The following is a 17,159-nucleotide window of genomic DNA, read 5'->3' as shown; positions in this document are numbered from 1 at the left end:
TATGCACGAACTCAAGTTGCGTGCCACCGATTACATATGTGTGGAGATAATGAAAATCCTACGCACTAGATTGTGTACCGATTACACGCCCTCAGCTTCTAAACCTGACAAACCACCATCCATATCAGACTCTAGGCTTAAAGAGCCTAGACCACCCTGATTTTCGAGATACGCCCCGCTAAGCGTTCCCTAGTCTCGCCTCCTAGACGAAACCCTACAAGCGGACCTTATCCCTCTACCCGCAAAACCCTTAATAAAGCAAGTACCATTGCTATAATGGCCATACTATAGACGAGTGTAAGGCGCTACAAGATAAGATTGAATAGTTGATATGCGCTGGCCACCTATGACGATTCGTCAAAAAGGATGGACAATACTACTCCAAACAATCCAACAACCGCAATCCCGCACGTGATCGCCATAGTAATAATCGCCAACAAGACAATAGTCAAAGAGACCACCCCCAGTCCACAGCGACATTAACCACACAGATCCACCCCAGTTGCCCGACACCATAAACACCATATCTGACGGATTCGCGGGAGGAGGCTCCACCTAATCTGCCAGAAAAAAACACCTATGCAATATTCAGTCCATCATCCAAATCACCCATTTGCACCTTAGACGGAGAATGCCGCCAATAATTTTCACTGATGCCAATTTTCAGGGAGTCAACCAACAACAAAACAACCTACAAAAACTCCAACTCCCCATCGTAGCTATGGTACCCTACGATGAGCCCATATATGGATTTTCCAGGGAAAAAGTATCCACGCGTAGGTATATCGATCTTCATACACTATTCCGCGAGGGACGCTAAACCGAAACCATTCATGTCCATTTCTTGGTTGTTGAAGCACCTACATCCTACAACGTCCTTCTCGGATGACCTTCACTCAACACCCTGGGAGCGGTGGTCTCCACACCCCACTTAGCGATTGATGAGTGCATATTTTTGCCCTCATTCAATGTTTAATTCTGGATATTTAATTGATTTTATGTGCTTAAAGAGTGATTTAATTGATAATTCTGATAATTAGATTGTTTGAGCTTGTGTGATAAAAATTTATTAAAAAGTGATTTTTAGTTGCATAAATTATTACTTGGATATTTTAACGTTTGCTGATATAGCTGAAATTAAGATTAAGCTCATTCAAGGTGGGAAAATAAATTGATTGAAGTTACAAACCACCTTTAAATAAGGCTGAAATTAGCAAGTTCTGGAAAAATCACTTCTGCACCCCCAATTTTTACTTATACACTCCCCTATTTCTAAACTGGTCTTACCAAAAACCTATTTTGCACCCCCTAATATGTCTATTTACACCCCCTCATACCACTTAAACCCAACTTACTCAGATCATGCCATGTGGCAATCCCTGACTTTCCAATTTGTCCAACTACATGATGACACGTGTCATGATCCTCCACTTACTGAATTTTCCAACCATACACTGCCATGTCATCATCATCTTTATCTCCACACAACCAGAAACCCTAGCCTCCATTAGGTCAGTCGCGACAGCCGCCACTCTCGCCGGAACAGACCTGCACCTTCACGCATCCATGGCAATACCACCATCTTCATCACCGTTCCACCTTCTTCAACCTTCATCTGTAACCAAAACGAACCAGATCTGCGAGCCACAACGTTCCGCAGCCACGCACCTGGACTAGTAGCAACACCCATCTTCAACCTTCATTTCCATGGCAGCACCATCGTCGTCTCCATCTCCACGCGAGTGCAATGCCAACACGAGTTTCATGGCAGCACCATCATCTTCCCTACGACCACGATTCTGTAGCACCATTTCTCTCCACCGCGCCCCATGGAACTTGCACCGTGACAGCGAGTCCACGCTACCTGCAAAAACCAGAACAACAACATCTTCATCCTTGCCGGAAAATGCATCAACAACGTTCACGCACCTTCAAGCAGCCAAGTCGCCGGAAAGCACGAACCACCGTGACCAGCAGAACCACGCATCTACAGCCGTGAGCGAGAACGAATCATGGCAGCTGTCACGCGCAGCCAAGGGAGGAAGGATGAGCAAACCCTAATTCTGATATGAGAGAAGGAGAAGGCTGTCACGTGTCATCCTCTGATTGCATAGTCAAACTATTCAAATCTGGTCAAACTTGGTCAAATCTGGTCAAAAAGTCAAAGACTGATCAAAAGAGGGGTTTAACCGCAAATATTGATATTTTTGAATGTCTCTGCAAATTTGGACTACATGATTAAAAATGGCTTATTGAGAAAATTAATGCAAATATTATTTGTTAATAATTTGTTAGATATCTTTAAATAATTAATTTATTTAATTATATCATAAATTATTAACCAACTATATTTGTTAAATAGTCTATATATCTCCAAATATCTTTGAATATTTATCTTTACATTTATTTTAAAAGATATTTGAGAGGTGTTAGCAAACAGAAAAGCCCAGTCCAATTTCTATATAAAGAGACCAAGGGAGAAGCAGAAAGACAAGCTCGAGACTTCAGAGTTTTGGAACCCTTAGGGGTGCCTAATTTCGTTTCCTTTCTCTCTCTTTTCTTCTCTCTATTCTTCTTTTTATTTTGTATTCCATGAATTGCTAAACTTCTTGAGTTGATTCCATTGTAATTTCTTAATTGGATTTTGAGGTTAGATCAATTAATTTCTTTGTTCTTTCTATTATTGTTGAGGTTTTAATTCATCTATGTCTTTTATCTTTGAATCACGTAAAAAGTAATGATTTTAAATCTATATGCATGTAACATTCAAAGGGTTTCTATATGAGTTCAAGGGTTTTTAAATCTAATTGGGACTTTACTTTGATTTTATTTAGAAATTTCATGTGATTAAATGAGTTTTTACCAATAATTGAGACTTTACTTTGATTAAAGGTATTTACTCTAACGAAAATTAATTGAAACTTTACTTTGATTAATTAAGCATTTTATTTGGTGAGAAGATAAAAGAATAGATATGATTAGGCCAACGACAAGTGGGGATGTGTGTTGACTATACGAACCTTGCTGCCCAATGTTGTACTCATCAAGAAAGCCAACGGCAAGTGGGGATGTGTGTTTATATGGACCTAAATAAGGCATGCCCAAAGGATGCATACCCTCTACCAAACATTGATAGTTTAGTAAACGGTGCAACCGAGAAAAAAGTGCTTAGTTTCCTAGATGCCTACTTCGAATAAAATCAAATACCTATGGCTCCGTCTGACATGATCAAAACTGCCTTGATAACTGAAGACACCAACTACTTCTACAAGGTCATGCCCTTTGAACTCAAAAACGCAGGCGCTACCTATCAAAGGTTAATGAATAAATTGTTTAGCCACTTAAAGGGCAAGTGTGTGGAAGTATACGTAGATGACATGGTTGTCAAATTCCCCAACCACCTGTAACATTCAAAGGACCTGTCCAAAGTATTTTCTGCGCTACGAAAATATAACCTCAGGCTTAATCCGGAAAAATGTGTTTTCGACGTAGGTAGTGGAAAATTTTTAGGCTTCATGTTAACACAATGAAGAATGGAGGCAAACCCTGAGAAATGCAAGGTCATAATTGAAATGCCCAGCCCAACCAATGTAACAGAAGTGCAACGCTTAGTGGGTCACCTCACCGTCATATCAAGATTCTTACCAAAGTTAGCGGATCAAACCCGACCAATCATCCAACTGCTCAAAAAATTCGCGAGGTTCTCTTGGGGTTGAAGACTGCGAGCGCATTTTCCAGAACCTTAAGACACCCTAACATCCCCTTCGATCCTCTGAAAGCTAGACATAAGCCTCCCATTACTGGTATACATCAGAACCACCAACAATACGGTTAGTGCCACCTTGGTCTAGGAGTTGGCCGGTGTTTAGTATCTTGTATACTTTGTCAGTCGATCTTTACAAGACCCGAAAACTAGATACTAGATGGTGGAAAAAATAGCCTTATCATTGGTAAATGCAGCAAGAAGGCTCCGACCCTACTTCCAAAACCACCATATTATCGTCAAAACAAACTACCCATTCAAAAGATCCTCTAGAAACCGGATCTGGCGGGACAAATGTCCTCATGGGTCGTGAAACTATCCGAACTCAACATTCGCTATGAACTACACGACCCAATCAAAGCCCAATGCCTACTCGACTTGGTCAACAACCTCCAATAAACCCCAGAAGAATAAAAATGGACATTGTATGTTGATGGTTCCTCTAACCCAAAAGGAGCAGGCGCTGACATTGTTCTAGAAGGCCCAAACCATATACTCATCGAAAAATTCTTACACTTCGCCTTCAAAACCTCCAACAATCAGACCGAATATGAAGCCATCCTGGCCAAACTTTCCCTAACACGAGAAGTCGGAGTGTGCGCGTTGATAGGTAAAACTGACTCCAAGTTAACAATGGGCCACCTCAATGACGAATTTTAGATTGAGGATGCGACTTTACTCTAATACTACCACCTGGTTCGCAACATCATGAAATCTGGATTCGACGAAGTCAAGATACAACATATATCAAGGGGGATAACATACGAGCAAACGCCTTGTCCAAACTAGCGAGTACAAAGCATAAGGGAAGACATAAGTCCCTACTACAACAGACACTAGCGGCATCCTCAACAACAAACATATGTCTAAACTTAGACAAGGCCAACAACTGGATGACACCCTACATCAAATATCATAAAACTGGAAACCCCCCAACAAATGCCGACAAAGGATGGCCATCAAAAGCAGCACAATACACGATGGTTGACGGCGACTTATACAAGCGTGGATACGGAGAACCTTACTTAAGTGCATCATGAAGGAATAAACAAATTACGTAATAAGGGAAATCCATGAAGGGATATGCAGATACCACTCGAGATCACGAACCATGACGACTAGAATACTCAAAGATGACTACTTTTGGCCAACTATGGAAGTAGATTGTCATACCTTCGTCAAGAAATGTATACCATGTCAGAAACACAACAATCTCATTCATCAGAAATAAGAGCAGTTGCATTCCATACTCTCCCCGTGGCCATTTGCAAAGTTGGGGATGGATATCTTGGGATCGTTCACTCCTAGCAAAGAGCAAGTCAAGTTCCTCATTGTAGGAATTGATTACTTCATAAAGTGGATATAGGCTAAACCATTAGCCACAATCACAACACAACATTTCCAACAATTCGTATGGAAGAATATAATATGTCGGTATGGGGTGTCGCACACTATCATAATTGATAATGGACGATAGTTCATAGATAAGAAACTCGTCAAATTCTATATCGGCCTAGGAATCAAACATATCACCAGCTCAGTGGAACATCTGTAGACCAACGGACAGGCGGAACCCACCAACAAAGTAATATTAGTCGAGTTGCGCAAAAGATTAGATGAAGTAAAAGGTAGATGGTCGTAGGCGTTATTTGAAGTATTGTGGGCCTACAGATGTACCTCAATCCGCCACCAATGAATCTCCCTTCAGTTTAGTATACGGGGTAAAAGCGATGATACCAGTCAAGATCGGGGAACCATCCTTAAGAAGACAAGTATATGACTACGACAAAAACTAACAAAATATATGTGCTAGCCTAGAGTTACTAACATAACTTCAAGAAAAATCGCAGATCAGAAACATGGCAGCAGAACAAAGAGCGGCGAGACAATATAAGTCAAAATTCTGTCCGTGAACTTTCATAAAAGGGGACTTGGTATGGAGAATGGCCAGCAGCGCAAGAAAGAAAGACGACAAGTTCTCGGCTAATTGGGAAGGACCGTATAGAATACGAGAGGATTCAAGGGGAAGGGCCTACAGGTTAGAGCAACTATCAGGAGAAGAGATACTGAACACGTGGAACGTATCTCAGCTTAAATTCTACTTTAGTTAAAGTTGCCAATGTAGTCATCACAAACAACTTGTAACCCTGGGTGTACTCTTTTTCCTCACCCGACATTTTTCCCTAAGAAGGGTTTTGGCCGGGGAGTTTTTAACGAGGCACCCCAACGTAATGAATAAAAACAAGGGTTCTTTACATATTCATTTATCGGTGAAAATTTCTTAAGTTCCCCACCACTTACCAAAGTAAGCGGCTTGGGTCGAACACTTGCTCTTCTCAATAAATAAATCTTGAGTTCCCCACCACTTATCAAAGTAAGCGGCGTAGGTCGAACTCTCGCTCTTCTCAATAAATAAATCTTAAGTTCCTTACCACTTACTAAAGTAAGCGGCCTGGGTTGAACACTCGCTCTTCTCAATAAAAATTTCTTAAGCTCCCCACCACTTACCAAAGTAAGAAGTTTGGGTCGACCACTCGCTCTCAATAAATAATTTTCTTACGATCCCCACTTACCAAAGTAAGCGGCCTGGGTCGACCATATTACATAATCATAATTAGCGAAATGCACAATTAATAAGTCGTAAGCGGTCAAAATAAAACCACAATGAAAGGTATCAAACAACATGATAAGAGCAACAAAACAACCATCAAATTATAATACATCAGAAGAGAAATCATTGTGCAAATTATTACAAACTTATACTGAATACAAATCAAAATATAAACATGATCCTAAGCAACAGGATAAGCATCAACTTCTACCACCTTAGCCTTATCACCCATAGGATTCGCGTCATCAGTAGCGGCCACCTTGGCAACCTCCTCTTTTGGACTCGAGTCCAATTCATTCACCACATCCTTATTAACATCATATTTAGGATTAGACGCGTCCACTTCCTTGCAAAAAAAGGCTGCCTATCGTAAACCTTTTTGGAAGCCATTTATATTATATCTTCAAGTTCGCTTTCAAGCCCATCATTATTTTCCTTCAGCTCATCAAAAAAAATTTCATTGAGTTTTTTGTCGGAGTCCAGACACCTAACTTTCTATGAGCCCAAGCGCTTCCGTTCCACCAACCACTCTTCCCGCTCTTTTTCCCAGGCCGCTTTCTCTTCAGCATGCTTGGTGGCCTGCACCTTTAATTCCTCTTGAAGCTCCCCCACCTTGGCTTATCCACCCTCCTTTATCTCACTCTACAAGAGAGTGCCTACTCTATGACCCAAAATCAAAGCCTTGCTATTGAATTCCAACATGGATTTTATCATTGAATTGGGCTCCATATTGTCTATGGAAGATACCAAGGATTCAACCAAAGAGATTTCGATGTCCCAGCGCACGGTAGTCTTCGGCAACTCAATAAGGCAAGCTTTAGGTCTTTTTGCCCCAGAAGTGGATCCTGATCCCAACAAGGTGGCCTTGGCTCGCTTTAGGTCTTTACCAACACCATGCTTCACAGGCACAATTTCCTTTCTTTTCGATCCCCCGTGGATGTGAACCTCAACCAACGGTTCTTACAGATTGGTAATGTCAGCATTCCCAGCATTCTTGGCCTTTTCAGCTTGCTCCATACGCAAAGATTTGAATAAATTTAAGTTCTTCTTTCCTAGTTGAGCCATAAGACCTACAACATAAACAATAACGGTTATCTCTCTCGAATAAAACATGACGATGAAAATATGAAATGATACATTCTAAATCAATAAGTTGGTGCATGGATAAATAAACCCTAACTAGACCTTTAGTAGGCATCTTACCCTAACAATTAAAGGTACGCTTTCATTAATTCATTAATTTGTGATTTAACTTTTGAAAGCCTTTGCTGACTTGATCGTCAGAGTTCTTTCCGTAGGTAACCCTCAAAGGGTCTGATCTGTCAACACTAAAAGAGGATATATCCAAACCAAGGAAGCAACTAGCCCGAGAAGTCAACGATTGGGGTTAGATATGATTTGTGCTCCTTGATACTCTGTTATTGTTTCCGCAGGAATACAAACTAATTTTAAAAAAAATTAAAAATTAAAGAAAGAAGAAAAATCATAAAAACAATGAACTGACATGTGACATATCTTTAACGAGGTTTGTACAGTACTAACGAAAAGGACTTGATTGCAACAAATTCTCCAAAATATGGACCAAATTGAGACACACAAAAAGAAATAGACTTAATTGAGATTTTCCAACAAAAATGGAGACCAAAGACATAATTTAACATTGATTCTAATATAACTTGTTGCTCAAACCAAGTTTAAACATAAAATACCATTTTATAAGTATGTATTGATTCTAGGATTTTCATTTGGACCTTCTATCACAAGTCATGTATTGTAGGGTTTTTAGAGAGAGTTGACCTTAAGTCAACATGAGAAGCCTCATCTTCTTTTGGGAGAGTAGTGGTCACATGACACGCTCCTAATCAAGACTATTTCTCCTTAGTAGTGGCCATATGGCATGCTTCTAGTGGAGAGGATTTTTCCTTCATAGTGATCATGTGTCATGCTTCTAATGGAGAGAATTTCTCCTTAGTAGTGGTCATGTGTCATTGATGAGTTCATATTTTGGCCTTATTTGGCATTTAATATTGAATTTTTAATTGAATTTTGTTCTTAAAAGATTGATTTAATTGAGATTTCTTATAATTGGGTTTATTGAGTATGAGATACAAAAAGATGTTAAAAATAACCTTTTAGTTGCATAAATGTTCTTTGGATATTTTGAGGTGTGTTAGTGCAGTTGTAGCTAAGTTGAGCTCATGGAGGTGTGAAAATAAATTGCTTAAAGCTTCATGACACCTTAAAGATAAATCCAAGAATAGGAAATTACCAAATCACAAAAAATCCAAGCCAAGCATTGCATGAAGACTACAAGAAAAGCTTGAAAAAGTGAAGAAGTTTGGTTGAGCTAAGAAGAGGGAATAGGTAACAAAAATTGGACCTTGCAGTTTTCTCTATCTTTTTACAGAAGAAGGGCTTTGATAATTCATAAATATTTATGATAAAAAATAATTTGGGAAAATATATCTTTATATATTTTATTTGATATTTTTAAATAATTATCTTATTTAATTATATCGTAAAATATCAAAAGATAGTAACTACCAAACCTTTTTAAATATGGCAAGACCTTCTTGAATCTTTTTAGATCTCCACAACAAAAAAATATCTTGAAGGTATTATATTATTTAGAAGATAACTGGAAGAGATTATAAGAGGGCAAAATTGGAAATTGGACAGAAATTAAGTTGTTAAATAATTAATTAAAGATTTTTGATTAATTATCTTTGATATATCTCAAGTTATCAACAAAGGAAATCTTCCAAATATTTTAGAAACTGATAATTATTTGAGAGATATTATATCAAAAGATAAAAGATTTCATCAACAGAAAATATAAGATTCAAGTCCAATTAAGGATGATATAAAGAGACCCAAGGGGTAGAAGAAACAAGCTCGACACTTTGGAATTTAGGAACCTTTAGGGGGCCTAATTTCTTTCTCTCTCCTTTCTTCTTCTATATTTATTTTATCTTTCATTTTGGATTCTGAGGTTAGAATGAAATAATTTCTTTGTTCTTTTTATTATTGTTGAGGTTTTAATTCATCTATGTCTTTTATCTTTGAATCACGTGAAAAGTAATGATTTTTACATCATAGCTAATTAGTGAGATGTTTTAATCGATATGCATATCAATCATATGAGTTCATGGGTTTTTAATTTTAATTGAGAATGTACTTTGATTAAATTTAGAAACTTTCATGTGATTGAATGGGTTTTTGCCAATGATTGAGAATATTAGAGGTGAAAACTTTAACTAGAATTAATCAAGAATGTACTTTGGTTAATTAGCTTTTTGCGTGATTTTATAGGTAAAAGAATGGATATGATTAAGGATAGTAATATTTAATTGAGAATGTACTTTGGTTAAATTTACTATAATTAATATACAAAGTTCCTGTTTTTAATTGAGAATTTACTTTGGTTAATAGTGAGAAGGCCAACAAATTAATTGAGAATTTACATTGATTTCTTTATCATTTTTTTTATCTTTTTATCTTTTTCAAATTTTATTTCTTTATTCCTTATTTTATTTGATTAACCATTTTGTATAGTTTTTATAACAACTTTGGGTTACTTTACCCTTTCTATTTTGTTGACTAGTTTCTAAAGAATACTTAAGTTGTTATAGATAAGTAGTATTAATTTGATCGTGTCAACGACAACGTTATCAGTCATCCTTCTAAGGGAGAAGATTTTGCCTTGCTATTCAAGAAATAGAATTAGAGTTTTGCTTCTCCTTCTTGTGAGACACCTCTAAGGTTACTTGTTGACAAACGCCAGCCTTGGCCAAATGTAGACAAGAATAGTGGTCCTCAACTGTTGAGAGGGCCCAAGCTCTTATCTTCTGGGCCAATATTGTTTAAATATTAGATTAGAATTTAACTTTTGGGCTTTGTATTTTGGGCCCAGTAGAATAGGGTTTTATTTGGGCCATGTATTGGGCTTTACGGGAAATTGGGCTTTAGAAGTAATTTTGGACCAAAAAGGGAAATTGGGCCAAATGGGCCGAGAGTAGTGCATCTACTCTAGAGAAGCCTAGAAGATTCTTAAACTTGCTCTCCAAGGATGAGAGTTAGCTTCCCATGGCAAGACAAGTGTGACTTGCTTTGGTGGCAAGTCACACCTCCCATATGCTCCTTTTTGGCTCCAAAATTCAACTTTCTAGACTCCTTTTTCTCTCCACTTTTTAGAGACTCCTTGGTCTAATTTTAGCCTATAAATAGAAGGCTTAGGAGATGTAATTTTCAGCTTGAAATTGAGTAATGAATTGCTGCCCAAATTTGTGCACAAATCTCTTTTGAGCTCACGTTAGAGTAAACTCTTCTTTAGTTTACTCTAGTCTTCTTCCTTAGGAGTTGGCCTCACCTCTCTTAAGAATCCTTTCATCAACACCAAACCAAACACCTTAAGCTTTTTTCCTTCATGCTTCCGCATCCAACACCATCCATGGAGCCTCCATTCTTCATGCAAGCTTCAATGGAGACAAGAAGAAGCCATCATGTGGTATCATGAGCCTTGGTTGCTCTCGGTTTTAGTGAGTTAAGTGCTTCTTCTCCATTTTTCTTTCAATTCCATGTTGTTCATCTCTTCTTCTACTTGTCTTGTTGTTTTTTGTTCCTTTTATTTTGAGTATTCATGTGTTTTTACTTTGGTTCATCTTCATTTGCTTCATCTTGAACCATCCTTGTGTGCTTTAGGTATTCTATTTGGTTTCTACCGTTTACTTTTCATTTTAATTGAGTATTTGTTGTTTTTGTTCGGTTCATTCTCTTGTTCTTGAGTTTATTTTGATTTTAAGATCCATATGTTTTGTCTAGAGTCATGTTTAGTCCATATATGTCATTAATTCCTTGTTTAGCTTTTAATTTGCATTGAATTTGTCGGTGATGTGCTGCTGAATTCTGTTTCAGATTTGAGTGCAATTTTTAATCCTTAAAAATTAACACTCTCTTCTCTCTTTGAGCCTTAGAAATGAACCTTCACATCTATATAACCTTAGTTATCTTAATGTCTAGTGGGAATTTTTCTTATGCTTGTTTAACATCACCATAAACTATACTAAATTTCCTTTCAATTAATTGTGCTTTGGTGTTTTTTCATTTCTGTTTTTGAGTTCAGATTGCTCTTTAGATCTTAGCAATGTCTTAGAGTGAATTTTCATTGTGTTTCATTGTGTTTCATGATCTTCTTTTGATTCCTTTAAGTTTCCTTCTCCTTTGTGTTTTTTGTTTCCATTAAAATGCAAATGATCAAGTATAGTGTGGTGGTGATTCTGATTTGTGGTGGAAACTAGCTGTTGTAAGAGCTATAAAAAGAAAGAAAAAGAGCACAAAAAGAATACAAGCAAGTTCCAAAAGTAATCAAAAGAAAAGATCCAAAAGAAAGTGGCAAAAGAAGTACACTAGAATCACTACCATCACTTGAGTTTGAGAGCATTATTTTGTTGCATTTTACTGTTGTTCCAGTTTTTGTTTGACTACACACTATTTGTATTTGATTTATCATAAAACATTGGCAGTGAGTGAAAAATCAAATTTCAGTGTAGTTTTCTAGCTTATTTTGGTTGTTTTTCATCCATTCTAGTGCCATTCATTAGGTAATTCATTTGCGTGCTTATCTTGTTTCTTTACCTTATTTCTAGTTTGTCATTTCTTTGGTAATCCTTTGAGTTTGTCATGGCATTATTCACTTTTGGTTTAGCAATTATAATTTTGTACTTTTCTTGCTATATTTCTTCACCTCTTTTGGTTTGGTTTCTATATTTGGTGCATACTTCTTTTTGGAGGTGATCTAATTTTCCTAAGGTAGCATCCTAGGAGGTGGAGTACCTAGTCCCGAAAGAGAATCCTCTTTGGTGAGATCAAGAGGAAGTGCAAGAGTGAAACACTTGTGAGGATCAAGCCAAGAAGACAAAGCCAAGAAGTCCTTTTACATTTTGTGCACTTTGATTGTATTCAAATTGAGTTGTAAAATTGCAATGCTTTCCTTCTTATGTTCATGGCCTAGTTAGGTGTCTTGGGGGAGTCTTAGGTACTTAATCCCATCTCCTAACTAGAACCTCTTCTATACATTAGTGAAGCACTTTTAGTGATGAAGTTTGAAGGTTCCAAGTGCCTTCTACTTCTACCAAAACTTAGGCCGCATATAGCTTCTAATCTTTCTTGTTTTTAATTTTCTTGTTTGATAGTTTAGTGTGTGTCAACTTAGTCTTTGAATTAATTTCATTTGAGAACTTTTGTACAAAATTTTTAAGTTCCCTTGGCTAGGAAAGACTTGGTATGTAAGCAATCCAAGTGATTTACCTCTTTTTCCTGGAGGAGAACTAAAAGCTTTTGTTATCTATTTCTTCTTTGAAATTTTCTTTTAAAGACCAAAGTCTTCTAAAATCTAAAAAAAAATGTCTCAACCTCCTTCTCAATGTATGGGTGCTTCAAATGAAGAAGAAATAAGTTTGAAACAAATTGCCTTTGATTTGAGAGCACTACTACGTTGGAAGGAAGATGAAACAATTGCAAGGGAAAGGGAAAAACAAGAAAGAGATAGGTTTCATCAACTTTTAGATGAAAAGAGGAGGGGAACAAGAAATATGGAAAGGTTGCATGAGAGGATGAGTAATAAGAGTCAACACTTGTACTCCCACACTCCAACACTAGTCACACACTATGAAGAAGAAGATAGTAGACTAGTTGACAACTTCTATCAACCTCCTTCTCCTCTGAGAAGAGAAAGAAGAGAGCCTAGGGAACCAAGAGCCATTAGAATAGACCTCCCTCACTTTTATGGGAAAGATGATGTTGAAGCTTATCTTAATTGGAAAATGAAGGTTGAGCAACTCTTTGCTTGCCATCAAATAAGTGAGGAGAGGAAAGTACCCTTAGCTTCCAAGGCAATGTTATGTATTGGTGGACTGCCCTCGAAAGAGATAGGAGAATCAATCAAAGTCCCGAGGTCAAATATTGGAATGACCTCAAAGGAGCCCTTAGGAGAAGACATATTCCCTCCTACTATCATAGAGAACTAATGGATAAGCTCCAAAGACTCCATCAAAATAAAATGAAAGTGGAAGAATATAGACAAAAGATGGAGTTATATATGATGAGGGCTGGGATTAGGGAGTTCGAGGATACCACCATTGCAAGGTTTCTTAGTGGCTTAAGTCTTGAGATAAGAGATAAAGTAGAATTGTTGCCCTACCAAGACTTAAGCGACTTGGTTCAACTTTGCATAAAGGTAGACCAACAAATTCTAAGGAAAAATTTTCTAAATGACTACTCTCACTCTTATACCAAGAAATAATTAAAGAGGGAGGTAAGCAATTCAAAGAGGAACCCTCCAAAAATTTCAAGGAAAAGGAGAAACCAAGAGAAGGCACATCTACACACACTCGCACTAGTGAAATCAAATGTTTCAAGTGTCTTGGTAGAGGTCATGTTGCATCTCAATGCCCCACAAAAAAGACCATGATCTTAAGGGGTGTTGACCAATATAGTAGTCAAGATGAGCAAGAAAGTGAGAGTGAGACTTCTAGTGAGGAGTCTAATGATGACTCTAAGGAAATTGCTTATCCTTGTGAAGGAGACGTTCTAATGATTAGAAGACTTCTTAGCAACCAACCCATTCCAAAAGAACCAACACAAAGTGAGAACATCTTCCATACAAGATGTAAAATTTTAGAAAACACTTGTTCTCTCATTGTTGATAGTGGTTCATGTTGCAAATGTTGTAGTACAAGGTTGGTTGATAAGTTGGCTTTGAATATCATTCCCTATCAAATACCTTACAAACTGCATTGACTTAATGAAAGTGGGGATTTGACAGTCCAACATCAAGTGAAGGTCAAGTTATCCATAGGAAAATATGAAGATAGTGTGCTATGTGATGTAGTACCTATGGAAGCTTGCCATGTTTTATTGGGAAGACCTTGGCAATTTGACAAGAAAACCATGCTCAATGGTCTTCCCAATGAAATCACATTCACTCACAAGGATAGAAAGTTTGTCTTGTATCCTCTATCACCATCTTAAATGGTAGAAGAAAATTCTACCTACATGCATATTAGTGAAACAACAAGTTCCAATTATTTAGGTAGAAAACACAAGACTTTTGAGTGCCCTAGCAAAAAAGTCATCATTCTAAGGGGCAAAGACATGTGTGAAAATAAGGTCAGGCTTACTTCTTTCTCTAAACGAGAAAAGCAAAACCAAAATAAACATTGTGTTGAAAAAAGGAAATATTTTCAAAATTATATGGATTCAACATAAGGAAAATAAGAAGAAAAATAAAAAAAACTCCTAAAACCAAATACCTTTATCATTCATTTGATACAAGGTGTATGAACATTGGGAGTCGCATTGTTTAGATGTTTACTAGTATAACATTCATTTTGTTGTTTGGTGTTTGTTGTAGGATGGTCTTTGATCCTCGAGGAGGAAGACACAAGAAGAATAATAAGAAAGGATGTTGTCATGAAGAAACATGTAGATCTAATGACAAATCCTTCGCAAGAAGGAGGGGATGATGACAAACGCCAGCCTTGGCCAAATGCAGACAAGAATAGTGGTCCTCAACTGTTGAGAGGGCCCAAGCTCTTATCTTTTGGGCCAACATTGTTTAAATATTAGATTAGAATTTAACTTTTGGGCTTTGTATTTTGGGCCCAGTAGAATAGGGTTTTCTTTGGCCATGTATTGGGCTTTAAAGGAAATTGAGCTTTAGAAGAAATTTGGACCAAAAAGGGAAATTGGTCCAAATGGGCCGAGAGTAGTGCATCTACTCTAGAGAAGCCTAGAAGCTTCTCAAACTTACTCTCCAAGGATGAGAATTAGCTTCCCATGGCAAGACAAGTGTGACTTGCTTAGGTGGTAAGTCACACCTCCCACATGCTCCTTTTTGGCTCCAAAATTCAACTTTTTATACCCCTTTTTCCCTCCACTTTTTGGAGACTTCTTGGTCTCATTTTAGCCTATAAATAGAAGGCTTTGGACATGTATTTTTTCAGCTTGAAATTGAGTAATGAATTTCTGCCCAAATTTGTACACAAATCTCTTTTGAGCTCACCTTAGAGTAAACTATTCTCTAGTTTACTCTAGTCTTCTTCCTTAGGAGTTGGCCTCACCTCTCTTAAGAATCCTTTCACCAACACACCAAACACCTTAAGCTTCTTTCCTTCATGCTTCCGCATCCAACACCATCCATGGAGCCTCCATTCTTCATGGAAGCTTCAATGGAGACAAGAAGAAGCCATCATTAATGGGTTTTAAATAGAGGTGTCTCTGTTGGGTTATATTTCATATATGGGTTAGGTCATAGTCATTAAAAGATTGTGGTTATATATATATATATATATATATATATATATATATATATATATATATATATATATATATATATATATATATATATATATATATATATATATATATATATATATATATATGACATTGGTCTTACACATATAAGGCATTTGACACCACTTTTACCCCCAAAACCTTAAGACAATGGTGTTATGAGCCTTTATTCTTATATAGTGTTTAACTCTGTCTATTCTATCCAATGTGGAACTTTTAACTCACACTTAGACTATTCCCACCGGTCTCTCTTAATTATATCTAATTAAAATTAACAAAATAAATAATATAAACAAAACACACAAATATAATTTCTAAGATTTTAAATTAAATATAATATCAAATTTACTAAGACGGTCTTCGTAATGAAAGAGTATTTAATTATCTGACAAAAAGAAATATATATTACCAATCTCATCTTAAAAGAAATATGTTATCATTACTATTCTAAGTTCTAGTTCAATAATTATAATAAAACTACTAAAGTGAGTGATTTGAATCCAAAACAAAAACCTCCCAAATAAAATAATGAATCACTTATATCATCCTTAGCCACACAAGTAAATACTACATTCATCAATTTGATGATCACGTGAGAAATGGCTTAAAGAGTTATCGATTGATCTAGATTTTTTTTTCCTCCAAATCTTTATTAATTAATTCAGATGAGGACTTGATTTTGGATGAAAGTAAAAAGCTACAATGAAAAAGCTGCCATGTGCAGAATGGAACCAGAAATTCATCTTGGTACAGATTCGGACTGTTGTGGAAAGTGTGAAGGTATAAATAATATATACAGTGGTGTGTCTCATGCATGTGTTGCATGAACAACAAAACCTCATGTAACCTTACTCAATTTTAGCTAAGTGCGCATCATTGATAGCAATGTGTTGTGTTAAGTAAACTTTTGGGCGAGACAAAACAGTTGTGAAAGGATAAGCATTGCATTGTATGAGCAACCAAAAAGGAAAAAAATTGTGGTTGTTCGGTTTGGGCGGTGTTTTGCAACATATGTATAGTAGAAGGACTGGTTACTTTGTTGTTATTCAGTTGTCGTTTTGATATGTGAGCATATTCTTTTAATGGTTTGTTTCTCCTACTTTGGACTTCATCTAAATTTCACATGCACAGGCGCAGATATTCCGGAGCTTGATAATTTCCATGATTTTGGCGTTTTGTATTATTAGTCTTTTATAATTTAACTGTTAAGATGTTGTTTTGACCTATTATTATATCACCTTGTAGCCGAGTCGTGTGACTAACCATTTCCTTTATCACCAATCCAAGTGTTGACTATCTTAATTGATTACTATAATATAGATAATGGTTTTATAATCACCCAAATGATTTTACAAGATTATGTCACCTTGCATTTTTAGATATCGTGCTCTTAAGAATTGAATCTTCTCAATCTTAACTTAATCTTTGGACAAA

General features: G+C 36.7%; 1 long non-coding RNA gene across 1 annotated transcript; it reads right to left on the bottom strand.

Moving 5' to 3' along the window:
- Nucleotides 1–1,162: 1,162 nt before the first annotated feature.
- LOC146885404 (uncharacterized) lies at nucleotides 1,163–2,270 on the bottom strand. The gene is made up of 2 exons (XR_014995539.1): nucleotides 1,930–2,270; nucleotides 1,163–1,864 (listed from the first exon to the last, which is right to left on the bottom strand). It is a non-coding gene; the product is annotated as an uncharacterized LOC146885404 (long non-coding RNA).
- Nucleotides 2,271–17,159: the final 14,889 nt, after the last annotated feature.

The sequence above is a fragment of the Vigna unguiculata genome, chromosome 6, assembly GCF_037176805.1.
Source record: "Vigna unguiculata cultivar grain cowpea cultivar isolate G323 ecotype 2 chromosome 6, ASM3717680v1, whole genome shotgun sequence".
NCBI lineage: Eukaryota > Viridiplantae > Streptophyta > Magnoliopsida > Fabales > Fabaceae > Vigna > Vigna unguiculata.
The sequence above is the reverse complement of the archived record's forward strand: the minus strand, read 5'-3'. Positions and strand labels throughout refer to the sequence as shown.